The sequence below is a fragment of the Agelaius tricolor genome, unplaced genomic scaffold (assembly GCF_023055355.1).
Source record: "Agelaius tricolor isolate 1412-34295 unplaced genomic scaffold, bAgeTri1.0.p SCAF_12, whole genome shotgun sequence".
Lineage (NCBI taxonomy): Eukaryota > Metazoa > Chordata > Aves > Passeriformes > Icteridae > Agelaius > Agelaius tricolor.
In genome coordinates, this window is record NW_027269272.1 from 23,822,444 (window position 1) to 23,837,424 (window position 14,981).

Genomic DNA, 14,981 nt, shown 5'->3' on the forward strand with positions numbered 1-14,981 from the left:
CCAGGGGGGCTCGGGGGGAATCCCGGGGGCTGGGGGAAGCCACCCGGAGCCGAGCAGCCCAAAGGATGTCACCACGTGGCGCACACACCTAGGGGATGCTCAGTGACACTTCATCATGACGCCATGGGTTTTTTTTTTGTTTTTTTTTTTTTTTTGGAGGACATCCGCACTTTCCTAATAAAAGCGACATGCAAATATACAGAGAAAAAAAAAAAAAAAAGGAAAAAAAAAACCAAAAAACCAAAAGCTAATGGGCGCCTCTCACTAACAGCTTTGTAGGAAGCACTTTTAATGTTTTCTCTCCATGCACCCATACACACACACACGCACACACACACACAAAGGTACAACAATGTGCATATATTTATTCTGTAATTTCAAGTGAATATAAATTGTAAAGGTAATGTTAAATCATTGTACAGTGATGCGTCTGGTATAGCTTTCCTAATAAAACGTTTTGAAAAAAATTGCAGATATATATATATATATATATACACCCCCAAATATATATATATATATAGGAATACAAAGCTTGAACCTGAAACTTCAGCTTCCTCCACAGAGATTTCCTTCCCCCCATAACCTTGAGCGCTATTTTATTAATAACAGTTCGATGCACTGTGATGTTAACAGAGGAAAAAAAACCCTGTACAGCGTCTCTTGCCAAGATACCACCCGAGACTGTCACAAATCCGATTTGCGATCTGTATCCCTGCCGCACTGTCCTGACAGTTAAAAATATCGGGAAAATTGGGAGCGCATCCCGCCGGAGCGCTGCTTCCCGGCCTGCTGGAGGCACCGGGAGGCATCGCAGGGATGCTGCCGGTGCTGGCAGCGGGGTGAGCACTCAGAGAGCTCCCACCCCTCCGGATTAAACCGCATTTCCACTTTGGAATGGGGGGATGCGATCTGGGAAAGCAAAGCATCCATCCCAGCGGCCGCGCCGCCCTTCTCCCGCTGCTACCGCAGGGAGACCAAAGACCATGGCATTTCCCTGCCCGGGCGGGTCCCGGTTGGTATCTTGTCCGCGTTGGTGTCTTGTCGCCGGCGGTGTCCCTGTGTCCGGCGGTGTCCCTGTGTCCGGCCGTGTCCCTGTGTCCGGCCGTGTCCCTCTGTCCGGCGCTGTCCCCGCGGTCCCGGGCCGGGCGCGGAGCCCTCGCCGCCGCCAGGTGGCGCCCCAGCCCCAGCGCTGAGGGGCGGCGGCGCGGCCGGAGGGCCCGGGCTCGATCCCGGGGTGGATTCCGGGATTCATCCCGAGATTGATCCCAGGATTGATCCTGGACTCGATCCTGGATTCCATCCCGGCCTGGAGCAGCTCCCGACGCCGCTCCCTGTCCCCGTTCGCCCCGCCGAGTGAACCCGCGGGCGCCTTGTCCCGGGGCGGGCAGGGCCGCCATGGGCAGCCCCCACAGCCGGGCGCTGCCCCGAGGGCCTTCAGAGAGTGGGATTAATCCAGAAATACCCAACGTGTCCAGAGAGTGGGGTTAATCCAGAAATACCCAATGTGTCCAGAGAGTGGGGTTAATCCAGAAATACCCAACGTGTCCAGAGAGTGGGGTTAATCCAGAAATACCCAATGTGTCCAGAGAGTGGGGTTAATCCAGAAATACCCAACGTGTCCAGAGAGTGGGGTTAATCCAGAAATACCCAACGTGTCCAGAGAGTGGGGTTAATCCAGAAATACCCAACGTGTCCAGAGAGTGGGGTTAATCCAGAAATACCCAACGTGTCCAGAGAGTGGGGTTAATCCAGAAATACCCACTGTGTCCATCAGCACCATTTGTCTGGACAGAGGTCAGGGTGTTTTGTCCCGGTGAATCGAGGTTGCTCCCCCAAAGGTGCTGCTGGGACCAGGGTCTGTCACCTCCTGGCAGAGGGTCACAGTGCCAAGGTCGCTCTCCCCACCACTTGCCCTTTCCTTGGGGAGCAGCTCGGTTTCACCCCACACAACGTGTTTTAACAGAGATAAACCCATAAATACTTGCTCTCCCCACAATGTTGCTATTTACAGCTCTGGGCAGGATGCTCATGGTGAGCTTTACTCTTGGAGAGTCATTTCCCTGGCCTTGGTAGCAGCTGTGTGTGTCTGGAGATGGAGGGACAGCTCTGAACCCCTGTAAAGCTGGCATCACCCTCCATGCCATCAGTAAAAATATTACACATTGCAATTTCCTCTCTTGAGTTGAGATTGTGTTTCCTCACTGCTGCCTTCAGCTCTGACCCGTTGGGGTTTGCTCATTTGTTTGTTTTGCTGAGTTTTTAATAGATAGTGGAAGAGCATGCACGTGCTAAGAGTATTAAACATGCAAGTGCAAAGGCCAGATCCTTCTTATCATAATTGTAATAATTACATTGATAAGCCTACATGCAAGTGATGCGTGGAGCTGTATAAATCAGGTTAAAGTACAACCCCCAGTGAGAGTGGTGCTGTATACATTTGGCAATGTGCTCAAAGCCCCAATGTTCATACTTGTATCCAAATAGAGTAAAGCCAGTTGCAAATAATGTTTATATTTTAATTAAACTGCAGAAAGGCAAGAGAATTTCATCCTTACTATAGGCAGTAATCTCGCCCGTGGACGGTGAGCAGATCTATTTATTCAGTGGAAATAAATTTGTTCTATGAGAATGGAATTTTGTATTAAAAGAGATAATTTTTGGCTTACATTGAGTTATTTTTCTTTCCTTGCGTAGGAAACTTCCTTTCCCTTGTGTACTGAGATGATTTTGGGGATGATTTGCTCTGGAAGTGTTGACAGTGTCTAAGTGTGATATCTAAAGGGTGTTTTGATGACTTTTATTTTGCTTTTTCGTTGTGTTGAGCTGAGGCTGAGTGGGTAGCAGCATTCCTTTCCCACTGCAGGAAAAAAAGTGGATCCATCATATCTGACCTGCAGTGGGTGACACTCTGCATGCTCCAACCCAGGTTCCTCCTAATTAATAGGGAGTGTTAATGATAATTCTGTCTTTGTCAGCAGTAGCATTGGTAGCATTATGGTAGCATAATGCTACTGGGAAGGATTCAAATAAAATCAAATGATCTGCAGTTGCATTAGAGCTGTTTGATGGGATGCTATGTGAAATAAATAATTTTTTAGCTGATTTCATGGTTGTACAAGTACCTGCTGTCAGCCTGAGCAGCTCAACCTGTGGTAGTAAAGCCTTCAGCAAGTGTTTGGTTTATTCCCTCACTGACCATTGAAATTCTTCCTACAGGTGGAAAAGAACAGCAAGGCCAGGTAAGCCCCAGTCCCAGCCAACAGCTGCACACAGGGAAATGGAAAGGATGATCCTGGTGCTCAATTATTGGTGCTTTTTGTATTTTCTGGATGTTGTCGTTGATGTCACCATCACATTGTACCCTAGGTTAAAAAATTTGTTTGGAAATGGCTTCATGGAATCTCTTGAGTGTATCAACAGCGATAGAAAGTTGTTAAATGCTATGGTATGAGTGATAATGGGAATTTTGGAAAGCCTGTTGCCTACTGCTGTGATTAGAGTGTTATTGGAGAGTGAGAATCTCATTTCTTAGGAGCTTCAGTGAACATGAGTTAAGCTGTGGCAGCTCCAGATTTTGTCAGAGACCTTTCCAGACAAAAACCACCTTTGAGTGTGGCAGCGCAGCTGATTTGGTTTTAAGCTAGAAATGAGTGGGTTTGTCCAACTTGTTCTCTGAGAACTTTGAAAGGGGGGAAAGGTCTCTCCAAAATGTGAGGCTGTTCTCCTGAAGCACTTGGGTGTGCCAGCAGCACTTGATGATCTCTGTGCTGCCTCCACTTGCTTCAAGTACCCACTTCACATGAAGAAGACGTCATGGTTGGGGTTGAGGTTTAACAGAGATGTTCACGTGAAGAGCAGCATGTAGAATTTGGCTCTGAGTGTGGGAGTTCACTGCTCAGGACATTGCTTTACCACAGATACAACTCTTGGCAGAGCTCCAGCCACCCCAGGGTGAACTTGTTCCAGGATTGCCCTTCTTCCAAAGGCACTTGCTTTTACAACGTGGATTTATGGACACTGGGAAATCAGGCTCTGTGTGCTGCATGTTCCTATTTTCTGAGTTTTTCCAAGGCTTGGTTTTCAATCTGTGGCTGAGGTTCTCAGAGAATTTATGTATTTATGTATTTGTGTGTACACAGTTATGTATTTGTGTGTACACAGTTATGTATTGGTGTTGTACACGGTACAACACATTTTTTTCTCCATGGAAGAAATGCAAATCGACCCAGGATGTAGCTCACAACAGCTCTTTGTACAAAAATTCCTATTTTTTAATTCTGGTGTAAGTGGAAATACTTTTTTTTTTTTTCCAGTTCTAGAAATATTTCTGGTTTGATTGGGCAGTGGAAGAATTGGAACGTGCTTGGAACAAACCCTTGAGTGGGAATGGAGGGGAGGCCCAATTCTGCTCCCTTGAAGCCAATGTTGAGACACCACATTATGCTCAGTTTTAGTCAACAGACTTGAATGAAGAGCAAAATCTGATCTCAGAAAATTACAACATCTATTAAGTGGATTCAAGTATTTTGAGACAAGTACTCCATGGGACTGTTTCAGAATAAAATGAGTAACGGTACAGGGAAAATGGGTTTGCCATCAATTCAGTGATTCTCTGATTGACCTCACTCCCAAAATAACCAAACAATCTTTTAGGCTTTTGATTTTAAAGACAAATTTGTTTAGCTCTAATGGCATTGGTGACCAAGTATTCAAGAAGATTACTAATGTAACAATTGCAAATTATTTGGAAATACTTTATTAGTATTATCTTTTTTCTTTGAGAGCAAGAATATGGAGGTCCCTTCCAACCCAGGGCATCTGTGTTTCTGTGATTGACAGGCTCTGACAACTGTGTTTCCTACAACTTCTTTAAAATGTCTTTCCTCCATCTTTACAGTTTCCCAGTTGTGAAATTCTGTCATTATCTCATTTTTGTTCAGGTTCTTGGGGCAGTTTGGCAGATTTCTATGAAACCATTGACTGTGCTCAGAGAGCAAAGCACAGGGTTCCCCAGGAGGCTGCTGGGGTGACACCTGTAGGTTATTTTTGATCCCTGTGGAAGTATTTGGAAACACCTCCCTGTGGTGGCATTTCCTCTGCTAAATTGGTCAGTATTGTGGTGTTATCAGGATGGTGTCAGATGGATGATTTTTGTGAGAAAATGAGAGGAAAAGGCTCAAAGAGCAGAGCTGCAGGAAGGCTCTGTGCCACATTCATGCTGGGTGGTCTCTGGAGGATGGGTGGTGCATCAATCCTGATATTTTTGAAGGTTAAGGATGTTGATCTGGAGTGTGGGGTTATTTTTAGGCATTATTTAGAGGTGTGGACATGCAAGACTCAGCTGTTGGTTGCCTTAAAAAGAACAGATACTAACAGAGGGCAGAGCAAAAAATATTCACAACCAAGTCCTATGTCCTATCCTGAATCTTTAATGTCCATTTACTTTTCCTAATGTCTTTATTTTTCCACTAGAATTTTCTAAATCTCTCAAGAATATCCTATATATTCTGTGAATCCTGAAGAGATATTTCAGGTTAGCCAAGGAGTGACTCTCTCTGTTCTTGGGAATTCCAGCAAATGGAGGAACATCCTGCCCATGGCATGTGGCACAGCAATTTGGCTTGGCCTTGGAGCACGGTGCCAGGGAGGGAGGTTCTCTGCCCTGATCAGGTTTTGCAGTAGGGCGTGAATGATTCCAAGCAGGAATTCCTGAATTGTGATAAATCACTTTTGGAATGGGAAAGACTTCATTTGTGCTGCTGCCTCTGGTGGCACTGCCGTCCCTGCTGGTGGTGGTGGCACCCAGCACCATTCCTGAGGAGGGACTCCTGTGACAATTAATCTAAGAACCAAACAACCAACCAAAAAAAAAGCTGAAGAAAGGTTTGGGACTTTTTGTCCTACAGGGACCTTATCTGAATTTAATGACATTCCCCAAATGTTACAGTGGCATTAATATACTGCTTATGGGGGTTATATGCATTCTTTTTCTTGCTTTCCTTTGCTTTTCTAGAGACAGTAGGTGGATTACACCTTAAAGAATTACAGGAATGTATTTTTTGGTCATTTTTTCAGGCTGTACTTGTTTAAGACTAAGTCAGTCCCAACAGTAACTGTCCTAAACTGAGTTTTATAGAAAGATACATAAACCTTTGGGTTTGTACTTGGTCTCCAAATTATTTTACGTGTTTAAATATATATATAAAATGTCCATTATCTGAATAACCCTTGAACCAAAGTCCATCTTTGAACCTTGGAGGCTTTTGCTTTGCAAATCAAAGTTAATTAATGTTTTGGGTTTGTGCAGGTTTTTTTGACCTGCAATTGTTCAGTTTGATTTTTATCACTGCTATGACCAGAGAGAGGGAAACATTGCAGTGTGAAAATTCCCATGATGGGACTTTAATTCTTGTGCTTCTTTTCCTTGGAGAGTGAGGGATCTCTGCTCCAAAGAGCATAGGAATTGGCACTGAGAGCTGAAACGTCTTCACTCTGCTGTGTCCCGGGAGCGCCCAGCACGGTCTGACTCAAAGGGAGATGCCAGAAATCCCCATTCGTGAGATTTCAGGGTTGGATGGGACCAGCCAAGCTGCTCCACCTGAGAAATCCAGTCCTTGGGGTCCTGCACCACTGGAGCCACCAGCCCCGTGTGTGCTGGGAGCTCTGAGAAAATTCATGTTGTGGTGCTTTGGTGAAAAATGAGCTTTACAAAAATTAGGCCTTGGTTATGGATGCTGGTCAGTTAAGCTTGTCTGTCTTTTTTAGGGAACACATCCAGGTTTCTCTGGTGCTGTTAAACTGCCATGCAAGGGCAGGACTGATCAGTTGTCCCCAAAGCACTGCTGGAATAAATCTGTGGCTAAATGCATTCTTAATAATCAGAGAGACATTTCCTGTGGCATCACTTCTGTTATGTTTTCTTGCAGTGACCCAAAAACCTGGCTGCTTTGGAAAGTGGATAGTATTGGCAAGCAAAGAGATATGGCAAGTAAAAAGTCTTTTTTAGATCCAGTTGATGTCAGTGTTTTCTTCAAAAAAAAGGGCAAGTCCCAGCCCTGAGGGGTCCTGAGGAAGAGTCAAGGCACTGATTAAGGCAGAGAGTAATTGTTCAGTCCATGCTCAATTGTCCCCTTCAGTTTTAAACCAATGAAGAATTGTGGATGGATGTAATTTATGTAGATAAATATATATATATATATATATATATATATATATATATATATGTATGTATTTATTCCTGTTAGCAGTGGGGGGCTGTGGCACTGCAGCCAGGGAGGCTGATGGAAGGAATGGCAATGGCTAAGCTGTGACATGTGGGAATTTTGCCAAGGCTGACAGTGAGAACGGCACCTGAAAGTCAAGTGCCTCTCGCTGGCTTCGAGACAGCCAATAACTACATGAAATCCTTGTTGCAAACCCTTGTTTTAGAGCAGGTAACAAATAGCTCCCAGACCCTGTTTTTCCTGCCTTTAGCCCAAGCTCTCACCAGCCTGCAGGTCGCTGGCGTTCCCAGAATTGCTTTTACGTGTCTGCATGCACAGATCCTCCTTGGGCTGAGGACACACCCTGAGCCCTCTGTTTGTGCCTGGAGCGGAGACCAAGTGAAAACACAGTTCTCTCTGTTGGGTTTTTCTGTAGAGTGGTGTTTTGCACCTCGAGACTTCCCTCTGCCCCGCCTGGAGTGCCCTCAGCTTGCTGGCAGCCTGGCCAGGTTGGCCGTGGTGGTGTCACAGGCCTTTGCCAACCAGAGCCAACCAGAGTCTGTCCAAGCCTTCAGAGCACAAAGCCCTGATAAAGAAGGATCCCCAACAGGTACGCATCAGGGAGAAGGAGGAGATGTTCCTAAAATTAGTTGCTGTCAGCTCCAAGCAGGAGCAGTGCCTCGTGTGTCACGGAAACGCTGAGTATGTGCTGTATATACTGTGTGTAAATCTAAGTATGTACCTATAATTACACCAGTGAAGTGTAAAATTCAATCTTTGCAAACTTCTGGGAGATTCAGGACTGTGGCTTGCTTTGGACTGGAATTAAAAATATGGGCATTTTGGTTAAAAATAGCTCCTTTCCGACCTACATTCCCGATGTAGGTCAGTGGAGGCACTTCTCAGACATATTAGCATTTTGGACACTTAATCTTAGCAGCATATTGCATCTCCTAGAATAGGTTAGGAGAGGCAAGGCAGGAGGAATTGCTGCATCTCGAGTCACCCAGAGAGGTTGCCAAGTTTCTCAGGCACCAGAGAAGCAGAATAATGAGGATTATATTTAATTCGGGCTGGAGAGACAACCGTGGGGTGTTGAGCAGAGGCAGCTCAGATCATCCTGGCTCTGTGGGGGAGGGAGAATTTATAACTCTAGCTGGCTCCAAAGCAAGCTGTGTGTGCATTTGCGTGTGTATATATATTTATATATATGTATATACAAATCTGGATGTGTATATAACACCCTGTGTATATATGTATGTATGTATGTATATGCCTACGGTGTACAAAATGTGTATCTATAGAAATGTATACATTTATATGAATTTCTATTTCTCTATATAAATAGTCATGCAACTAGGGGAAATCACATTTCCACGGCGTGTCCTTTCCTGTAACACCCCCCCAAAAAAGAAGCTGCTTCCATTAATGTCACATTGGCACAAATGACTTAAATTTTCTTTTCTGTTTTGAAAGGAGTGGTGCTTAGTGGCTGAGCACAAGCCTGGAAGGTTTTTACTCTTCCAGAGGACTTCCAGTAAATCGTGAGCTGTTCCAGAGCTGTTCCACATTTGTGAAATAAAGCAGTGGCCAAAATGACCAGGGCTGGTTTTATAGGCAAAGGAAAGGGGTTGTTGAGTGTGCATTGGAAACCTCTGCTATGCTCTCAGAGTTCTGATGGTGAAATATCTGCACTGCTAATTACTCTGGTTGCTATTAATTTCCCAGCAATTGGCTTGAACAGGGGGAAAAAAATATCCTGCTCTAAAGTAAGGTATCTGAAGTCTGATTATGTTGCCTCAGTGATGTATGGATTTCCATTTAGGGTCAGGATGTTGGGCTGTAAATCAAGAATCTGAGCTCAGTGAACATCTAGTTTGGGATGTGTCTTTTCTGTTCTAATTGATTTGAAATCATTTCAATTCATCATCAGAACAAGCTATACCTTAATTCACGATAAGCTCAAAGAATTTCTCATGCATATCAGGGTGAATTTTGCACTTGACTTCGGTGGGGTTGAACGAGGTCAGAGCGTTTCATTCAGCACTGGCATAAAAACAATCTTGTACTTGTGCAACTATTAATTCAAATTGTAATTTTGTAATAAAAGCAGCCTAAAAATGACTTGCTAGTTATGTATTCTATGGTTATAGCACCTTTCTATGGATAAGATGTGTTGGTGTTGGTTTTGATTTTGTGTTGCTGATGCTTACTCTGGGTTTGGCCCCGGAGCTAGAAGCAGCTCAGGCCCTGGAATACCAGGCCATAACATGCTGCATTTGAAAGGAAGAGCTGCAAAGCACTGATCCCTCAGCATTCCTTGAGCTGTGTGCCCCGAGTGCTGCCTGATTGCTGAATTGCCACATGCATTGTGCAAATATTCCAGGAAATGTAGGTCACGGGAGTGTGGATTTGTCATGGGGATTTTGGCTCCCTGTGGCAGAGCCCTTGTCCAGTCCTGCAGAAAAACCTCCTTGTGCCTCCACCCTGACCTTTCCCAGGCTGTCCTGGTCCCTGGAGCAGGGTGGAAATGTCCTGCTGCCCTTCTGCCATCCTTTGGAAGCTGGGATGTGATTAGGAAAGAAAAAAAGGGAGAATGGATTATTCCTTCCTAAGCCCTGCACTTCTTTCGGGGAGAAGACAGAGAGACAAACATGAAATCATCGTGGAAATCAAAACAAACACCCAGAACATATGACATTGAGTGAAATGTTTCTCCTGAGCTTCTGGATTCTGCTTTGCCTTATTATTTCATCTGGGGAAAATCAGCACTTTATGGGAAAGTGCTTCCCAATCTCTTTTGCATAAACGTTACAGTGAAACTTCTGTGATGTATAGCTGCTGTTCAAGAAAATGGGTCATTTCCATACAAATGTCATATTTCTATGCAGAAAATATGCTGAATTCATACCCTATCTCCTAGTTAAAGCAATCCCTTTGCTGGTTTTGTGATTTCAGCATATTTGCCTGACTGGAGACAACCACAAGATGAGAAGAAAAAATTATTATTTTTTAATTAACTCATGCAGGCCTTATGTCAGACTAAGCACTTAAGAGTGCAGCATCTCTGGGGCACACACAGGAATATCATCCTCCAATGGCTAATTTTCTTTTTTTGAGCAGGGTGAGCCACAAAGCTCAGAGAGCTGCTGCTTTGCTCAGTCTGGAGACTTGGGGAAAGAAGTTTTTCTGATGTCAGTGTTAAAGAAGATGCCTGGATGTCCTCAGGGGAGCAGCCGTTCACACAGGAACCCACAGGCTGAAGGCAGCAGGGGAGTGATGAGCTCTGCAAATCTCCTCCTCGCAGGATGAATTTCAGCTAAAATGAACCTGGGCTCCTGGCACTGCTGCTCAAAAGAAACAACAAACCCACCCTGCCTCTGGAAAGATGAATTTTCCATGCCTCTTTGTGCTTGGGAAAGGAACAGTGGATTTTAGGATAGGAGTTACAGAGCAAGTGGATGCTAGGGATGGACAGCCAAAGAAATGCTGTGACCCAGAGGCTGCAGTGCTGGTGTAAATCCTCAGGTTCTCACTGCTCCCAGCACAGCAGTGCTGCTGGCCTTGCTGCTCAGGGGACACCAGATCTTTGGCACCTGCTGCTGCAGCTTTCCAAACAGCCACTAGAATTGCTTGAAATAATTCAGATGAATCTGCCCAACTCCTCAGCTGGTGTGAGCTTTAGCCAGCAAAGTTCTTGGGCTGCTCCACTCTGCTGGAGGCATTTTTCTGCCTTTCACCCACGGGAATGCAAAGAAGCCACTGCTGTGGGATGGCCTTTGGTGGCAGAAGTGTCCCCAGGCCCCTGGCCAGGCTGTTAATTCACAAGGGGTTTCCAGGCTCCTGTTCAACCTCTGCACGAGCTTCTGCACCCACCTAAAGGCTGCTCCTGTCCTTGTGCTCTGGATAAAAAAAATCTCTAAGGAAATCTCCCTTTACCAAATCCTGCTGGAACCAAATAAAGATACTTCACAGTGTCAATAAGGATAAAGCTCTGTATAACACATTTTATTAATAAATAAGCAGGTATTGACCACCAAGGCCTTGTCTGGAGCATAAGACACAGCTGCCAATTTTTCCTCTGACAAAATATTTTCCTCCTCCTCCCTCTGGAAATCTTTTTGGTGCAGACTCATCCAACTTTGATGAGATACAATTTGTTCCCAAAGTATGGGAACAAATGGGAAAGGGGATCCTCAGAGATTTGTGTCTCAAGGAGAGCAAAACATTCCCAGGAAGAGGCCTCTCCCACCCACTTATCCCACCTGCAGCTCTGGGGGATTGTGTTGTACCTAAACACCAAGATATTTAAAATTAATTAGAGTTTAATTGGAATTAAACTTCTGTTCCCAATTTCCTGTCTCCATGGGGAAGACAGTGAAAATTTCTTTTCTCATAAATATATTTTGAGTGTAGTGTGTGTTATTTAATGTCCAGATCCTCTATTAAATGGAACTTTGCAGATATACAAAAAAGGGGAAAGTTTGTTACTGGTATTTGTTTCCATAGGAAGGGTTTTAAGAATTAAGAAAAATTAAAAAAACAAGAAACTACATTATTAACATCCAAATAATAGCATAACAAAATAGTGCATTATGGTAATATATCACTGACAAATCTGGATAGAGATGTGTTAAGATTAAGTTCTAAACACTTAAAAGTGTGATTAAGTTCCTAAAGATTTTTCATCTTCAAAACTTCTCCATTGAAAAATGCCTGCTTTTAATCGGAAAACAAAATCCTCAGGCTGACTTTTTTTATGAATATTTGGTAGCTGAAAAAAATGTGACTCCTTGAATGTAACTTCAAACAAAAACCTTTTCAATGTTGTTTTCATCTTAAGAAAAACCCCACATTTTTCATCTGAAGGAAACTCACTTTTGAAGCATAGAGAAGCTTTCTGAAAATAATACTAATTTAGAAGAAAGTACGTTTTTAACAAAACTTTCTACTCACAGAAAGAGCAATTCTTTTTTTTTTCCTTCTTTTATTACCAAACTTCTGTTCTTTGGTTTGTGTCAGTTTTGTCTGTAGGGAAAAAATGGGACTGTGGAAAAGAAACCATCTCAGGGATACAAAGGTCTTGTTTTTGGACTCAAAAATGTTTTCTAAAAGATATTGCACATCTTAAACTTCAGTAATTGATTGTTTTAAGGGATAAATAAATGTTGTGTCCCTGGAAGAGTCCAGGGCCAGGTTGGACAGGGCTGGGAGCAGCCTGGGACAGTGGAAGGTGTCCCTGCCATGGCTGGGGTGGCACTGGATGGGCTTTAGGCTCCCTTCCAACCTAAACCATCCTGAGATTCCCTGCTATTAAGGATAATGTAATGAAGTAGTGAAAGGGAAGAATAATTAAAGTATTAGTGGTAAAGGGCTTAAAATGAAAAAAAACCAACAAAAAAAACCCTGGGCTTCCACTGCCAGTAATGTGGGTGTAATCCACGGGGGTTTGGGAATGCCTAATCCTTTGGAATTAATATCCAATAATTTTCTCACTTCTGATATTACATTAATCCAAATGCAAACTCTGACTGAGTTCATGATCTTTGTTGCTGCCACCTTGTCATTACTAAAAGTAATATTTGTAGCAGATGAATAACTGAGAACAGGAGAGCCCAGAGAAAAATTGCAATTACTTTTTCTTTTCAAGGAAAGGCAACACCTCACCCAACAGCTATTCTATATATAATCAAATTAATGAAGTAACTGTAAAATTGAATTATTAATTATGGAGAGAATGGGGAAAGAGGCCAACTGTGTGTCTTTAGTTGGCCCTGTAGCTGTGTATGGGCAGGCCCTTGACTGGTTAACACCAGAAATAAGATTTTTTTTCTGAAGTTTGACCCTTTTACACATCCTATTTTATTTCCACAGAAAAAAAGTCACTGCAACACAAGGAGGACAGTCTCAATGGCCTAATTTATATTTATTTTCTCTTTTGTGCTACAACTCTTGTCCTGAGTAACCCAATGGTCCTTGAAGGAGGGCAAACAAACAGGTTTTCATCTGTTTATTTGTGCGTGAAACAAGAATTGTGCAGAGAGGCTGCAGCTCTGTGTGTGCCTGGGACACGGCTGGCAGGACGATGTTCATGGAGAAAGGAATTCTCTCTGGCAATGTCAGAACGCTCAAATTAGCCCCCGGGAAGACAAAGGCTGTGCTGTACACACCTGCAGCTGTGGGTAAACGAGAGAACAATGGCCATTGTTCAGTTGTTAATGCACTGCGTTTCTGTCTTACCTCCATTATTGGCTTTCAGTCCCTGTAATTAATGTGCCTGGAGTGGGTGGATCTCTTTACATTCGCCTGTTTCTTTTCACAGCTTCATCAGAGCAGGAGAAAAACTTAAAAAATTAAGATTCTCTGTGTTTTCCAAGTTTCCCGGTGCTGTGGTGAGCTGGTTGGAGAGAGCCCAAACAGGGAGATGAACTTCTGGAGATGAATTGATATTTGATCCTGAAACTTTCCAGTTGCATGTGTTTCAGGCTGGTTTCCAGTTCATCACCTTGTAAGGCAGAAAGGAAACTCCAATATTCAGGAAGTCCCCAAACTGTGGAGCCATAGCTTGTCCATTTCCAAGGAAATTCTGCCAGGGCCTCTGAATAAAGAATTTCTTCTTAATATCAGAAACTGTAAGATCAGCCCTTGAGTTTTTATAGGGTCAGGTGAGGGTAATTTAAAGCAGAATTTGCCTACAATGATTTCCTGACATTAAAAAGCAACATTTTAAGTTCTGCTTTAAGAGTGAAAATAGATCACAGTCAGCAATACCAGAAGGGAAATGACAAAAGCTGTTTCTGCAGTGGTTTCACCAGTTCAAAAACCTACAGTGGCTGGTACCCCACAGGATTCCATCCACAAAAGCACCCTAACAGAAAAAATCAGGCTGGTTTTTAGTGCTCCTGTTTGGCTTTAGGCAGACAGGGAGGATGCCCAGACCAGTCTCAGAATCTGGTGAAAAATTGCTGTGGATGGAGACATTGAGTTCATATTTAGCAATGCATGAGAAACATCCACATTCCATGGGATCAGTCTCCTTGGATCACCTGGAGCTGCCTTAAGGACTGAAGACCTGATATTCTTTTATCCAGACAGAGCTCTTAGACTTTGTTGTAACAGAAGAATTAAAACATATTTCTTGTAGTGTTTTACCTCAGTAACAAGAAGGGAGGAGTCTTCAAAGAATCTGTGGGCCCTGTCCTTGATGCAGCTCCTTGCCTTCCTTGCAAGCAATCTCAGCATCCTCAGCAGAAGCAACCTTAGCCACTGTCATGTTTGTTATGGCTCTACATATTTCACATTAAGTGTTATTTACTGTAACTCTGCCCATAAAGGACTAACAGCATTATTGGGAGCTGTCCTTTGCATGCCTGATGTCAGCTGCAGCTGCAGATCACATTTACAACTCCAAACACATGCAATGGAGAGTCATAAATTATACAGGAAACAACACAGAGTAATGAGAGACGTGTCAGCTCGAGTTTCTCACTGCGGAGGCAGCGCTGTGGCAGGCAAGATTTATTTACTATTCCAGCCACTGGCTTTTTTGCAGTCAATAGCTCGTCACTTTTAGTCTGCAAATAGGAATAAAGATGTTGTGCAAGAAGGAAAACAAAAGGCAGCAGAGCTGCTTGGCCTCTGGGGTGAGTTACTGGAATTTTGGAGCTCCAGGCCTCACTCTGCACCAGCCGGTTGGGAAAACTGTAGTTTTTGCATGTCTCCCTCTCCTTATCTATTAGCACCAAAAAAGCACCAAATAATGTATGGAAAGCCTAATGT